Genomic DNA, 16,394 nt, shown 5'->3' on the forward strand with positions numbered 1-16,394 from the left:
TGTGAGGATTAGTGTGGATTTAAGCTTTAGCAGTGTTCTTTTACAAACGTGGGTGTTTTATATTTGAACATAAATCTTCAGAATTGAGATATCATCTTGGTAGATTTTTCCTCTGATGAGTATGAAGTGCCCTTCCATGTGTCTTTTGATTATTTTTGGTTGAAAGTTTATTTTGTTAGGTATTAGAATGGCTACTCCAGCTTCCTTCTACTGTCCATTTTCTTGGAAAACTCTTTCTGACTTTTTTTTCTCTGAGCTAATGTCTATCTCTATTGCTGAGGTGTGTCTATTTTATACAGCAGAATGATGGATCCTGGTTTTATATCCATTCTGTTAGCCTTTGTCTTTTTATTGGGGAATTTTACCCAGTGATGTTGAAAAATGTTAATGACCAGTGCTTGTTATTTCCTGTTATTTTGATGTTGGTGGTATTAGTGTGTGTGTGCTTCCTTTGTTTTTGCTAGTATGGAATTACTTATTTCTTGTGTTTTCTTGGATGTAGTTATCTTCCCTGGGTTGGAGTTTATTTTATTTTTTTCTGTTTAGTATTTTCTTCAATTGCATCTTCTACACCTGAGATTCTGTCTCCCATCTCCTGTATTTTTTTGGTGAAGCTTGCATCTGTTGTTCCTGTTCTTTTTCCTAGGTTCTCTATCTCTAGGATTTCCCAAGTTTTTATTTCCTTTATTGCTTCTATTTCTACTTTCATGTCTTTCACAGTTTTATTCATTTACTTCACCTGCTCAATTGTATTATCCTGCATATATTTAAGTGATTTATGTGTTTCATCTTTCAAGAACGTTATCTACATCATGGTATTTTCCTGTATTTCTTTAAGGGATTTATTCATTTCCTCTTTAAAGGCCTCTGTAATCTTTATAAGATTGGATTTAAGGTCATTTTCTTGTTTCAGTTGTGTTAGGTTATCTGGGTCTTCTTGTAGTCGGAAAGCTGTGTTTTGGAGGTGTCATATTGCCCTGGATTTTCTTGACTGTTGTTCAAGTGACTTTAGCCATCTCAGTGGTTTTGGTCCCTGAATATTCTTGTTTTAGAAGGTATTGGGACAGGAATAAACTTCAATCATCCTGGTATGAAAGACCTTTGATATGGAATATCCTTCAGCTCTATGGTTCAGAAGGCATAGGACTGATGAAGGTTGGTGGATAGGTGGCAGGAGAATGGAGGTCCCCCTGGGATAGATGGCTGCTCGGGGCAGCTTGGCTTGGCCAAGAGAACTCAGAGAGACAGGAAGATGGGTTGGGGAAGGAAAGCTTACCTGTATGGTTCAGGAGTCACAGGTCTGATGAAGGTGGAGGAGTGGTAATGGGAAATGGAGCTCCCCCTGGGGTAGCAGGCTGTTCAGTGCACCTTAGCTTGGTTGAGAAGGCTCATCCAGATGGGGAGATTAGGAGGGGAGGGGAAGCGAACATGTTTGGCTCAGGAGTCTGAGGTCTGATAAAGATAGGAAGATAGGTGATAGGAGAATGAACTAGTATAAGTTTTATTTTAATTATCCAAGCAGCTATTTTAATATAGTCGTAAGCTGACTAAACTTTACAAAAAAAATCAGTTGTGCTTTATAATAAACTACAACAATATAAAATATATAACAATGTTTATAAATGATTAAAACATTTCCCATCCTTAGTAAACTGATAAAACTGAAGAGAGAGAGAGAGAGAGAGAGAGAGAGAGAGAGAGAGAGAGAGAGAGAACTCTGTGTAGTTATAAAATCAGAAAGAAATGAGTAGGTATTAGAAATGTGTGTTTCAGTACCTGTCCTTGATGCCCTTCAATGATGAACAGAACTGTGGAAGTGTAATTAGAATACACCCTTCTGTTTCCAGCTGACCATTTGGTCCTGATGTCTCATCACAGCAATAGAAAATCTAACTAAGACAATGATAAAGGAGACATAGGCAGGTGTTGCTTGTTGGTGATAGATGAATCAAGAGTATAAATGACCAAACTGATAATGATTGGTCAGAAGAAATAAAGACAAAAGGTTTATATGATTTGTTTCAGTTTAACTACTAAGTGTGTGGATTTATATGCTGTTAATAAAAACCAGGAAAGTGTAAATTAGAGACCAAAGAAATTAATAATGCAAAGAAACATGCTAACTATGCCCCAAGGCAATTCTATACGTGAAGGGCTTGGCAGTTCTCCAGATAAAGACATCCATCATGTAACCACAGAACTATACTGCAGTTAAGAAGAGGAGCTGGAGAGAAATGGATCAGCAGTTAAGAGCACTTGTTCCTTTTCAATAGGACCTCTATTTAGTTCTTAGTAGTCACATCTGCCACTTATAACCTCATGTAACTTAGATTTGGGGTCCTAATGCCCTCTTCTGGTCTCTGTTGGCATCAGCACACACATTATGCACAGGTATACTTTCAGGCCCATGCACATATAGATAAAATAAAAATAATAAAATAAATCTTTAAAAAATGAAAAGAAAGAAAGAAGTGTGGATAGTTGCTATGGCTTCTATATGGGCTGTTCCTCCAAATGGCACCTGTGTGGATAGCAAGCTCCTCATCTAATGATACCACTGAGAATTGGCTGTAGCATGAGCATATTAACTACATCAGTGGACTGACCAATTCACTTGTAATTTAACATTTGAGCAGGAAGCAGGTCCCTGGGTGTTTTCAATGAAGGATGTATTATACTCCTGATCTCTTATTGCTTCCCTGTGTACTTTCTGGCTGCCATAAGGTTAGCGACATCCCTTCACTATGTCTTTCTATCATGATGTTTCTAACTTGCTAAAGGCCTGAAAGCAGTGACACAAGTGGGCCATGAACACAACCCTATTGATCTGTAAGCCAAATACATCCTTCCTGTTTTTAAGTTGTTTATAATGAAAAGTGAATTAATACAATGGCCTAAGTGTTGTCATGATGTAAATAATTAAAACTAATGGTCTTAAACCCACTAAAGAGTGCTACTGACATATATTGATATTTGATTTGAATCACTGGGGATGTTGTAAGATGTTAGGACTTAATATGGACTTTGAAATATTTATTGTCTCTTTGATAATTTATTGTCTATTTGTTCTTAGACTGACTTCAAATCCATGTTCCTTTTATTTCAGTTTCCCAAGTGACTGTGTTGCAAGTCAAAGTCACTATGTTCAGCTATAAAATGTGTTTTTTTTATATAAAATTTAAGTTTACTTATAAATGTGTTTTTTCTATGTCTTTGGTTTATCCAAAGCCAGAGGAACATCTGCCTCTTCTTCCTACAAGGCCTCACCACACACATTTGTCTGAAGAATTCAGACCAATTTGTTTTGCAGAATTTATCAGCTATAGTCTAGTTCAAATCTTGAGTTCATCATATCAAGGATATGAATTATGAGGTCACTTAGATTACTGAGTAATTAATATAAGATGGTCATGATAATTTAATAAAGCAGTTTGTTTTAAACTATTGTGCTAAATTGATCACATATCAGGACAACAAGAAAATATAAACAAAAGCTAATTATACACACACACATTATATATATATATATATATATATATATATATACATACATACATACATACATACACACACACACATATGTACTTTTACAGTCATGGAAATTTTAAGATGAAACCTAGGCTTAGAAAGACTTTTCAAGTACTCTACTTAAATTTTATCCCATTTAGTATACCCCATCTGGGTTCACTTCAGAATATCTTCAAATGCGAACTCATTTCCAAAGTCCCATACATCTATATGTAGATACACACACACACACACACACACACACACACACACACACTACTAGTAAGACATTCAAATTTTTCTGGCTTTGGGTTTCAGATTTAAATTACAAAACCTGAAACCCTGAGGGCCAGCAGAAAGAATAGAAACAGGCGACCTCAAGAGATAGGAGGTGGAAGTACCCTCCAGAATGTACCAGAGACCTGGGAGGTAAGAAACTCTCAGGACTCAAAGTGAGAGAACTTAGATGAAATACCTTACAGTGGGGAGAGGTAACTTATAGAGCCCACCTTCATTAGAAAGACAGGGCATCAAGTGATGGAGAGGCTTGCCATCCCAAAGTCAAAACTCTGATTCATAATTGTTCCTGTCTGAAGGAACTTAAGGGATGGCAATGGAGAGAAGCCTAGGGAATAGGAGGTCCAGTGACAGGCCCAAAATGGGATCAAGCTCAAGAGGAGGTTCTAAGGTCTGATACTATTACTGAGGCTATGGAGCAATCACAAAATGTGACCTATCATGACTGCCCTCTGAAAGACCCAATAAGCAGTTGAAAGAGTTAGATGCAGATAGTTGCATCCAACCAATGAACAGAAGCTGCTGACCCCTGTGATTGAATTAGGGAAAAGCTGGAAGAAGATGAGGAGGGTGACCTTGTAGAAGGACCAGCAGTCTCAATTAATGTGGACCCCCAAGATCTTTCAGACACTGGACTATCAAACAGACAGCATATACCAGCTGATATGAGGCCCCCAACACATATACAGCAGAGGGCTACTCAGTCTGGGTTCAGTAAGAGAAGATGCACCTAATCCTCAAGAGACTGGAGGCTCCATGGAGTGGGGAGGTCTGGTGGGGTGGGAACATTCTCATGGAAACAGGGGCATGAGAAGGAAGTAAGGGATGTGGAACAGTCAGAGTGTGGACCAGGAGGGGAATAAAATCAGGAGTGTAAGAAAAAAAAAAGATTAAATAAAAAAATTTTAAAAAAAACTTACAGAACCCAACAATGGTGAATACAATTACTTTCCCCATGTATTTTTGGAAGTTCTTACTGATTTCGAGCTACAATCCTGCTGGTCATCAGAATCTCCTATTCTAAAAAGTTGTGCCTTTGCCAACATAGTCATCAATCTCACTTTTGTGGTTATCTTGTACTTGGTGCCTTTGGTGAATCTAGATTCATGGTAATCATTCTTGGGGACAACTATTTTCCAGTCCTAACAGTAATCTCCAAATTTTCTTGGAGGCCATAATACCAAGACTACAGTCATATGTGTTGTGTTTCTACTATTCAATAGAAGTGAAACAAATAAATAAAACCAAAACCAAAACCAAAAACCAAAACCAAAAACCAAAACCAAAAACCAAAACCAAAAACCAAAACCAAGCCAAAGCAACGCAAAGCAAAGCAAAGCAAAGCAAAGCAAAGCAAAGCAAAGCAAAGCAAAGCAAAGCAAAGCAAAGCAAAGCAAAGCAAAGCAAAGCAAAGCAAAGCAAAACCAAACCCTCATATTTCATTCCTGACTTGACTTGAAAAAGACAAGCTAGGAAATCAACTCTGTTCGAAAGCCTAAGTGAACGTTTGCTTCTTCTCTGAAGATGATGTATCCATTATTACTGTATCAAACTTACATATTGTGTATGCTTCCCCACCATGTAGATGTACATCTATGACTGACATAATTTGCTTTCGAGGGAGTGAAATGCCATTTTTACTAATTCTGAAGCAACTGGCTTTTACTCATCTTGTTTTATTGATACAACTGCTTGAAGAGCCATCTTCTTGGCTGTACAAATTAGGCTATTACTATGATGTGACTTGAAAACACTCATCATTTCTTGGATAAAGTTTTGCTTTTCTGCAATCAATTGTAGAAGGAAGAAATGGACCTTTTTCTCACTTACATTTAAATGCATAGGCTCAAATGGAATGCTCAGAGCTTCATACACAGGAAACAAAGCATATGAGGTCCCACTTATTAGTTGGACGCTTAGAGCTATCAGCATTCTGATCAGAAAATGTTTTCCTGTGCTATTGTGTTCAAAACAATTCCCCACGTTTTCTTCTGTCAGGTTTAGTATATCTGGTTTTGTGTTGAGACCTTTGATGCATTTGGTTTGAGTTTGTGCAGGGTGATAAATAGTGAACTATTTGCATCTTTCCACGTGTAACCATCCAATTTGACTGACACCATTTGTCAAAGTTGCTGTCTTTTCTCGTGGTGTGTGTTTCCGGTTTCCTCCTTCCTTCCTTCCTTCCTTCCTTCCTTCCTTCCTTCCTTCCTCCCTCCCTCCCTCCCTCCCTCCCTCCCTCCCTCCCTCCCTCCCTCCCTCCCTCCCTCCCTCCCTCCCTCCTTTCTTTCTTTCTTTCTTTCTTTTTCTTTCTTTCTTTCTTTCTCTCTTTTTCTTACAAGATATCTGTGGGTGTCTGGACTTATGTCTTCTTCAATTTAATTACATTGATCCATTTGAATATTTTGTGCCAATATCATGCTGGTTTTTTTTTTTAATTTTGTTTCTGTTTTTTTCTTTTTACTATAACTCTGTTGTACAATTCAAGGTCAGGAATGGTGAAGTCTCACATGGTTCTTTTTTCTTATTCAGAATTGTTTTAAGTTATTTTGGGTTATTTTTGTTTTTAGGTGAAGCTGAAAAAATTGTCCTTTCAATATTTGTGAAGAATTATGTTGAAATTTTGTTAAGGACCATATTGAATCTGAGATATTTTTTACTATGTTAATGCTACTGATCACTGAGCATGGAAGATCTTTCCGTCTTCTGATATATTCTTCAAATTTGTCTTTAATGTCTTAAAGGTTTTGTTACACAAAACTTTTGCTTGGTTGATTAGAATTACTCCCAAGGTATTTTATTATTTTATTAAATTTTATTGAGGATATTGTGGAAGATATTGTTTCTCTGATTTCTTTCTTAATCCATTCGCCATTTGTATATAGAAAGGCTACTGATTTTTGTGTTTTCATTTTGAATCCTGCAACGTTGCTGAAAGTGTTTATCCACTGTTTGATATTCAAGTGAAATTTTTTATGGTCAGTTATGTATACCACACTATCATATGAAAATAAGAAGACTTTTACTCTTTTTCTTCCAATTTGTATTCTTTTGATCTCCTTCATTTGTCCTGTTGCTCTAGCTAAAACTTCAAGTACTTTATTGAATATGTATGGAAAGAGTGGATAACTGTATCTTGCTCCTGAATGTAGTGAAAATGCTTTCAAATTCTGTTCATTTAGGTTGATGTTGAGGCATTTCTTTTATATCTTCTGTCTCTCTAGTTTGTCATGAAGAAGTATTGGCTTTGTCAAAGACCCTTTTCTTGTGTGTGTCTAATGAGACACTTCTGAGTAAATGAACCAAAGAGACAGAGTCCCTGGATGTTCTCCATATCCATTTCTGTTTTGTGTATCAGTTACAATGATCCCTAGATGTTGTTCCAGAAACATGTATGTACACTCAAATCCTGTTGGCATCAGCCAGCAGGTGGCACAGGGAGCAGGTTGTGTTACTTCTATAACTTGGGCCTCCATTTCCAGGACTATCAAGGCTGGCTCCCATAGTCAGCTTCATCTGCTAGACTATGACATCTGCTCTTGAGTTCTAGTAATATGGCACACTCCTTTCTCCCTTCCTTCTGCAGTTGGTAATAGAGTATAGCTGTCAGTAATCTCTGAAGAAACCCACTGGAACTTGTTAGCTCTCCTATTTGATTTTATGTATACTTTTCCTGCATATATGACTATTATGACATATGGCCCACAGAGGATAGAATGAAGCTTGGAATCAATTAGAAATGGAGGTGTAACTGGTGGATGCTGCCACAAGGGCGCCAGTAAAGAGGTGTTTTGTGTGTTTCTATCATTTTGGTAAAGGTATTTATTTTTTAAGGATGGGCAATTTATTTTTATTTTTATTTTTTTTTTGGTGAGACACAAGTTCTCTGGTAGTTGTATTATCTTCAACATTTCATTTAGTTTTAAGAAATATTAAGAACCAAATGAATTAAAATACACTTATATGATATGCAATTCATATACTACAAGTGAATACAGGTCAAAATAATCATTTTTATTCATACTTCTCTGTCAGTTTTGTCCAATGAAAGCATGCAACCAAATTTATGTGTTTGACTTGAAAATAATGGGAACACATACACACACAAAATCACCCACCAATTTAAGCCAGTAGTTACTAGAGACCATGGGTTTTTCTAATAATATATTGTAATTTTATATCATGACATTAGCTACATTAAAAGTCACACAATCAGAAGATGGCCTAGTCTTCCATCAGTGGAAAGAGAGGCCCATTGTTCGGGCAAACTTTATAAGCCTTAGTACAGAGGAACGCCAGGGTCAAGAAATGGGAGTAGGTGGAGGAATGTGTGGGGGACTTTTGGGATAGCATTGAAAATGTAAATGAAATAAATACCTAATAAAAACTGTATAAAAATATATTTAAAAAACCCCACACAATCCTTCTGGGTTATAGCACAATATTCTCTTATATTTATTTGTTCCAACAGCTGATGACTTTTGGATTGATCACAATACTATGCTATTGCTAGTGAGCTGTAGATTATTCCTGCACATATGCTATTATTTACAACAGTCTTTACCTAAATATATACTTGCTTTACTTAAAGTTGTATGCATTTTATTACCTTTTACAAAATTCACTGCAACTAGTGTCCTCAGTTCTCTTTCTTATTATTTATATGTAACACATATTAGCAGTGTCAAGAAAAAGTTATCAGAAGTGAATATGATAATCTTTGATCTAGATTTTACAGTGCTCCTTGTGGTCCTTCATGTACTCAACAGCTAAAACTGTAAAGAGAGTTAGCAGAAGACTCTAAGCAATTCTTACTTACACTTGCACCATCACATGGGAGTGGGAAGTATCTTTCAATTATCACTTACAGAAGAATTCTCCACACACAGTTCTTCCTTGCACTGTGACACCAGGCATAGGTGATGAGTGTGACATGCCTTTGAATGGTGTTATTTTTTAGACAATTATGTGTGTTCCTTTGAATAATGCAGCAAATATTAATAGTTAGTATAGTCACTTTGGAGAGGTTCAAGTGAAGCTACAAGAGGCAGAAATGTACAAATGTATACAACTCAAAAATAGAGAATTGGAGGAACATATGAGCTCAGGAATCATCTTTATACGGAAGTACTTACATTTTTCTTCTTTCTTTCTTTTTCTTTTTTCTTTTCCTTTCTTTTCTTTTTTCTTTTCTTTTTCTTTTTCTTTTTTTTGAGATGGAGTTTCTCTGTGCATCCATGGCTGTTCTGGAACTCACTCTGTAGACCAGGCTAGCCTTGAACTCATAGAGTTCTGCCTGAATCTGCTGCCCAAGTGCTGGGATTAAAGGTATGCACCATCCTAGTCCAGCTATTTGTTTTGTTTTGTTTTTTTTAATTTCAGGTGAAAGTAATACTTTTTAGGAGAAAAGGAGACAAATTGCATTTACAAATATTTGTTTTGATCTTTTGTGACAAGTTGGAAAATTGGTGGAGAATTAGAAAGAATATGACTAATAAATACATATAGTTATATAGTTATATGTATTTATGTATTATTTTACATATCAATAAATATATAGTTGGTTACATATAATATGTTTAACTTCTATACTATTTTTGGAGATATAAATATATTATGATATTATATTCATATTTTTACATTTTTAACATTTTCTACTTTTTCCTGGGTATATGAGTTTCACCTGATTATCATGTCCTTTAAACATAAAATATTTGTTGAATATATACTTATATTTTTATTGACAGTCTCATACATTTTTATAATATGCTCTGATTATTCTCTCCCTTGGGCTCTCTAGACCAGAAGTAGCCTGCATACTGGCATGATAAACATAGGTACTATTAAAATACGAGTATGTCATCTACCCTTTAAACAACTGACTCAGATATCATCAGTTTCAGATATTTTCTGTCCCAAAGGAAGTACCCAAAATAAGAAAATATGTTCGAATTTATCATGAGACAAATCATGAGAAAAAGGGGTCTGGATATCAAGAGCAGAATATTCAAATTTGAAAACCACAAAGATCATGTTGAGGGCAATGATCTAAGAATTGGACTAATTACGAGTCATTCTGAAAGATAAAGAGACTACAGGCCATGAGAAGATAAGAATAAGGTCAATAGTGTATGGAAACAAAACTTATTTGTTTTTGAAGAACATTTTATTACCAAGGGGTAGTTCAGAACTCTATACACCATGGTGACTGTCTTAGTCAGGGTTTCTATTCCTGCACAAACATGATGACCAAGAAGCAAGTTGGGGAGGAAAGGGTTTATTCGGCTTACACTTCCACCCTGCTGTTCATCACCAAAGGAAGTCAGGACTGGAACTCAAGCAAGTCAGAAAGCAGGAGCTGATGCAGAGGCCATGAAGGGATGTTCTTTACTGGCTTGCCTCCTCTGGCTTGCTCAGCCTGCTCTCTTATAGAACCAAGACTACCAACCCAGAGATGGTCCCACCCACAAGGGGCCTTTCCCCCTTGATCACTAATTGAGAAAATGCCTTACAGTTGGATCTCATGGAGGCATTTCCTCAACTGAAGGTCCTTTCTCTGTGATAACTCCAGCTGTGTCAAGTTGACACAAAACTAACCAGTACAATTGACCCCTTGTCAACTTGACACACAAACACATCACTAGTAAGCCTCAACCCTTACATTCTTATTCATCCCCAAGATCTAAATAACTTTAAAAGTCCCACAGTCTTTACATATTCTTAAAATTTCTATCTCTTTATAATATCCATCTCTTTTAAAATTCAAAGTCTTTTTACAATTAAAAGTCTCTTAACTGTGGGCTCCACTAAAACAGTTTCTTCCTTCAAGAGGGAAAATATCAGGGCACAGTCACAATCAAAAGCAAAAATCAATCTCCAACCATCCAATGTCTGGGATCCAACTCACGATCTTCTGGGCTCCTCCAAGGGCTTGGGTCACTTCTCCAGCCATGCTCTTTGTAGCACAGGCATCATCCTCTAGGCTCCAGATGCCTGTACTCCACTGCTGCTGCTGCTCTTGGTGGTCAACTCATGGTACTGGCATCTCCAAAACACTGCATGATCCCTTCAGCCCTGGGCCTTCAATTGTAACTGAGGCTGCACCGTCACCAATGGCCTTCCATGCCCTCTCACAGTGCTGAGCCTCAGCTGCTCTGCATGACCCCTTCATGCCTTCAAAACCAGTACCACCTGGGTGACCCTTACATATTACTAAGTCCTGCTGCAGCAGGAGTACAACCTTGGCTAGCTCTGGAACACAGCCTCTTTGTGCTTTCAGAAAACACTTCCCAGAAGATGTCACCTCAATGATGCTGGTCTCTTCTTAATCACCGCTAATTTCTTAGCTCCAGCTAACCAGCATCAATAGTCCCAGTAATGTAAAGTTTTTGCTTTAGTAGTTCTGGTATCTTGATAATCACAGCTGATTCTTCAGCCCCAGCTAACCAGAACTACAGAATCTTCACAATCAAAACAGCAATGGTCCTGAAAAGAGTCTTTAATTTTCCCTCTGAAATTTCACAAGCCAGGCCTCCATCTTCGGTGCTGTTCTCAACATTATCTTCCAAGCTCCTATACAACATCTGACAGAGCACTTAACACCGAACTTCTAGCTCAAAGTTCCAAAGTCCTTCCACAGTCCTCCCCAAAACATGGTCAGGTTGTCACAGGAATACCCCACTCCTGGCACCAATTTGTCTTAGTCAGGGTTTCTATTCCTGCACAAACATGATGACCAAGAAGCAAGTTGGGGAGGAAAGGGTTTATTCGGCTTATACTTCCACCTTGCTGTTCATCACCAAAGGAAGTCAGGACTGGAACTCAAGCAAGTCAGAAAGCAGGAGCTGATGCAGAGGCCATGAAGGGATGTTCTTTCCTGGCTTGCCTCCTCTGGCTTGTTCAGCCTGCTCTCTTATAGAACCCAAGACTACCAGCCCAGAGATGGTCCCACCCACAAGGGGCCTTTCCCCCTTGATCACTAATTGAGAAAATGCCTTACAGTTGGATCTCATGGAGGCATTTCCTCAACTGAAGGTTCATTCTCTGTGATAACTCCAGCTGTGTCAAGTTGACACAAAACTAACCAGTACAGTGACAAAGCTCGAATTATGACTGAGATGAATTACAGCATAGGCCATGGGCCTAAAATATAATAAGTGGCTGCAGTCAGGATCTTTTATGGCTTAAGAATATTGGAGGAGAGAACAATACTGAAAACTGAAAGCAGTACATATTCTGTAAGGAAGTCTGGCCCTTGGAAAGGTTAGCTTTCAGAAAGGGAAATGGAACAGACAGAACACAAGAAAGTTAACTAAATAGAAAACAGACAGTGATTAAGATACTGGACATAATCCACTTATCACAATATGTACTCACTAATAAGTGGATATTAGCCCAAAACTTAGGATACCCAAGATATAAGATACAATTTGCTAAACGCATGAAACTCAAGAAGAACGAAGACCAAAGTGTGGACATTGTGCCCCTTCTTAGAATTGGGAACAAACACCCATGGAAGGAGTTACAGAGACAAAGTTTGGAGCTGTGACGAAAGGATGGACCATCTAGAGAGCGCCATATCCAGGGACCCATCCCATAATCAGCTTCCAAACGATGACACTATTGCATACACTAGCAAGATTTTGCTGAAAGGACCCTGATATAGCTGTCTCTTGTGAGACTATGCCAGGGCCTAGCAAACACAGAAGTGGATGCACACAGTCAGCTATTGGATGGATCACAGGGCTCCCAATGGAGGAGCTAGAGAAAGTACTCAAGGAGCTAAAGGGATCTGCAACCGTATAGGTGGAACAACACTATGAACTAACCAGTACCCTGGAGCTCTTGACTCTAGCTGCATATGTATCAAAAGATGGCCAAGTCGGCCATCACTGGAAAAAGAGGCCCATTGGACACGCAAACTTTATATGCCCCAGTACAGGGGAACGCCAGGGCCAAAAAAAAAAAAAAAAAAATGGAATGAGTGGGTAGGGAAGTTGGGGGGGGGAGGGTATGGGGGACTTTTGGGATAGCATTGGAAATGTAATTGAGGAAAATACATAATAAAAAAATATTTAAAAAAAAAGATACTGGAAATAGAGCCTTCAGTGTAAGGGAATGCCAAGGCTAGGGTGGGTTGGTGAGCAGAGGGAGGGGGAGGGAATAGAGGGTCTTCAGGGTGGGGGAGAAAACTAGGAAAGGGGACAACATTTGAAATGTAAATATAGTAAATATCTAATAAACTTCTTGTAAAATAAAAATAAATAAATAACCAAGGCTAATATGTACTGTTCCCAAAAGAGCAAAATGTGACTAAATTAAATGGTTACTCTTCTAACTTATGAGGAACTAGCTGGTATTTCAAGAATATGGGGGAGGGAGGGAGGGAGGGATGGGAACTGGAGATTAGTAAACTGAAAAGCAACAGTCCAGAGCATCTTAAGTGGACATAAATATTGGCTCTCTTAAAGGACAAAAACACTTAGAATGTGGTTACTTGCAACTATATAACTGAGACAACTTGAAAATTCCATCAGTGAATAAAATAAATAAATGTAATAGAGGACATGGGAAAAATAAGATACTAAACATAAATATGGTAGATGGAGGTTAGCTCTCAGCTGCATCATTTGCTAGTCATGTGACAAGAGTAAATTTATTTTAACTCCATAGATCCCAAATTCCCCATCTGCATTCTGTCTTAGCAAAACAACACCATGTCATGAGTCTTTGTAGGAATGAATTACAGCTCCACAAACATTAGCATTATTCTTTGAGGGAAAAGAGAAAAACAAGGGTTGGTGAACATTGTGTGGGGAAATGGAGACTAAATTTGGACAGATTGCCAATATTCATTAGGAAAGTAAATTACAATGTGAAAGAAACAAGAACTGGGTTTAGAGAAATGTATTTCAGGGAGCACCTAGCAGACAGCTTCAATGAACACAGTGTGCCTGACCAGTATACGTGGGGACTGTGTCTGCTCAGTGTGTGCTGTTTTGGTAGGGCGAGAAAGCAAAGAGCAACTATTCTGTTAGGTTTGGGTACTTTCTTCCTAAGATTCAAATGGCACCAGTGATAGATGAAGTAACTGATTGACATATTCACATGGAAATGGAATATGTGCTTATACCTCATAGAGATAGACCATCACCTTAATTACTAAGCATCGTAGAGCAAAAGACACAATAGCCAACTGGTAAACCAAAACCAGAGAGAATGAGGGAAGGGAAGAAGTATGAATCTCTAATTTATGTGAGAAAAATAAAATGTTCGCACTTATCTTTGGATAGTAGTTTGTATATTCTGTGTAGATTGAATATTTAAATGAAAAGACTTTCATTATTATTTATGGATACAGTGCCATACTCTGAATGAAAGTGTAAAACTGCCTATATTGTTTCCACCTCATATTGTAACATTCCACTTACTCACTCATGTTAATAGAATAAAATAGGAACCTCTCTCCACTGTTGTCCTGCTTTGCATCCTCTGCATCTTTGTAGAGAATCTCAGGAGCCATCCAGAGTTCTTCAGGCACAGAAGGTGGGGTTCTCTGTTCCTTCCCTCTGCTCTGCTCCCAGCATGCCTTTCACTCTCTCGTTCTTTGATTGTGATGGTGTTGTTTTTCTCTATTCTGTTCTTTTCTGGGTATGGAAGCATAAACGCTGAATTAATCCAACTTAGGTAGCCCTTAGGATAATTTTTTAAGCAGCAGGAAATGGGCTATCTAGCTGCGCAGATAATGATATCAGCTGCTTCCTTCCAAAACAACAGGTGCTTTGGCAGAAAATGTATGTCATCACACTGGGACGATGACATCAGTTCATACTTCAGCTTAATTATAAACCACCTCCATTAATCCTCCAGTAATTAAACATTTTGTGTGTATTGCAAGGTGAAATGTAAAGTTAAAGGTGCCCTGTAATTCATCACAGGATTTAAGAAAGCATTTTCTTCACAGGGTATTTCCTATACACAACAAAACAGATATTTCCAAAATCTTTGTGCCATACTAGAAAACTAAATTTCTTTCTTCTTTTAGAAAATTATAAACACAAAGGTAATTAATAAAATGCACCATTTTTATATGTATTATTCATTTAAGAATACAAGGAACAAAGTAGTTAATGCAGGCTTTATATGATTCAGAATTAATTAAAAAACCTCTTTAATTATTTAAAATATTAAATATTCGAGGAAACTAAAGAATTACTATTTTAGTTTTGTATTTTCAACAAAAACATGAAATATGCTTATTTGTATTTTAATAAAAATATCTAAACTAGTTATACTGATGAGTGTCATAAATATTAGAAATTAAGGTGCTTTGTTAAGCATGAAACATTTTTTCATAAATATTTGGATCATTGCTTAAATTTTCAATATTTAAAATTTTCATGGGAACATTTTTGTGCTATGATTAACATAATGAGATGCAAAAAGATATTTTATACATAAAACTTTTCTTGCTTCAAAATATAAATACAATAAATAAAAAGCATACTGGATCTTCCTTTTAGCTTTAAGAGATAAGGCTGTCAATTTATTTGAATTTGTTGTTTTCTTCAGGGGTCACAAAGCTTCTAAGCAAACTGTTTATGAGGAATATGAGTATCTAAGGACCTAACCACTCAAGAATCAATCTATTCTTCATTTGCAACCAGGTAAGGCCCATATTGGCATCTTTGAAATTTCTGTACACAGCGCTTAACAATTTAGCTAACATGATTTTTGCGGAATGACAGAACAGCGTTTAATACAATTGTTCCCATTAAGAAATAGCTGTTCCCGAAGATCTTAGTTATTCACTGTATATCCATTTAAAAGTCCACCTTCATAGATAGAAATGGAGTAATCTCTGGGGTGTTGCCAAATACATCATTCACTCTTTATCACAAAGCTGTCATAACAAGCTGCAGAAAATTGTTCTTAAACAGATTAGTTTTTAAAAAAACGTAACCAGTTAACAAGACTTTCTCTCTTTGTAGATGCAAAATGATAAATCCATCTAAGAAGAGTTTTATTTTTTACAAGTGAACTTAGGCTGGATTTTTTTTTTTTTTTGTGGATTTAGTTGGAGCATTTGGGGGAGCATATGGAGCTCTCTGCGGCGCCACGGGACCACGCGGTTATGAAATCTGATCAGTGCTTCCCCAGTGACAGCTGTGCCTTTACACCATCAGAAAATTTTCAGACTTCTAATTTGTCATAACTACCTCCTGTGGAAAGGAAATATGTTATGTAGCCAAACAAAATTTTTTTTAGTGCTCAGCCCTATAAACAATTCCTAAGCTTCATTTTTTGTGGTTCACTGATGCAACTCTCACACCAAAAACATACAGAGCCATCAAAAGCTAGGGCGAGCTACTGTTGCCCCACCCACTCAAAAAGCATTCTAATGGCAATGCGTCTAGAGAAAGATTCTGTCACAGAGTTTAGCAGTTTAAAGACATTGAACTCTTGGTTGATTTCAAAAACCCACGGAAACCGTTGAGAGGTTTTAGTCTGGATTCTCTGAACACTTGTCTCTCTCTTCATCAAACACTCTTTGGAGTGGCTGAATATTATGTTGTCCTCTTAGGCCCTGCTTC

This window comes from Mus musculus, chromosome 9, assembly GCF_000001635.26.
Source record: "Mus musculus strain C57BL/6J chromosome 9, GRCm38.p6 C57BL/6J".
Taxonomy (NCBI): Eukaryota; Metazoa; Chordata; class Mammalia; order Rodentia; family Muridae; genus Mus; species Mus musculus.